Below are 730 nucleotides of genomic sequence, written 5' to 3' on the forward strand. Positions count from 1 at the left end.
GGGCAGGAGCAGCCGATCCGGAGAACAGCCAGGAGACCGACGAGGAAGGAGCAGCCAATCCGGAGGACGGCCAGGAGGCCGACGAGGCAGGAGCAGCCGATCCGGAGGACGATCAGGGAGCCGCCGGGGCGGGCGCAGCCGAGCCGGGGGCCGGCCAGGGAGTCGATGGGACGGGCGCAGCCCATCCGGAGGACGACCAGGGAACCGACGGGGCAGGCGCGACCGACCCGGAGTACGGCCAGGGAACCGACGGGGCAGGTGCAGTCGGTCCGGAAGACGGTCAGGGGGCCGACGTGAGTCACTTGACGAGAGTCCAGAGGCGGTCGGCGAGGACACGGGAACGGCCGGCGAGAGTTCAAAGGCGACCGGCGCAGGGCCAGTGGTGGCCGGCGAGGGCACGGAGGTGACCGACGAGAGTCCAGAAGCGGCCGGCGAGAGTCCAGAGGCGACCGGCGCAGAGACAGCGGCGGTCGGCGAGAACACAGATACGGCCGGCGAGAGCTCCAAGACGGCCGGCGAGGACACGGGGACGGCCGGCGAGGACACGGAGGCGGCCGGCGAGAGCTCCGAGGCGGCTGGCGAGAGTCCAGAGGCGGCCGGCGAGGACACGAGAACGGCCGGCGAGGACACGAGAACGGCCGGCGAGGACACGAAGGCGGCCGGCAGCCCATCCGGAGGTCGGCCTCTGTCACGAAACAGGCAGACAGATGGTTCCACGTGCAGCAGGTTT

Source organism: Oryzias melastigma, unplaced genomic scaffold (genome assembly GCF_002922805.2).
Source record: "Oryzias melastigma strain HK-1 unplaced genomic scaffold, ASM292280v2 sc01808, whole genome shotgun sequence".
Lineage (NCBI taxonomy): Eukaryota > Metazoa > Chordata > Actinopteri > Beloniformes > Adrianichthyidae > Oryzias > Oryzias melastigma.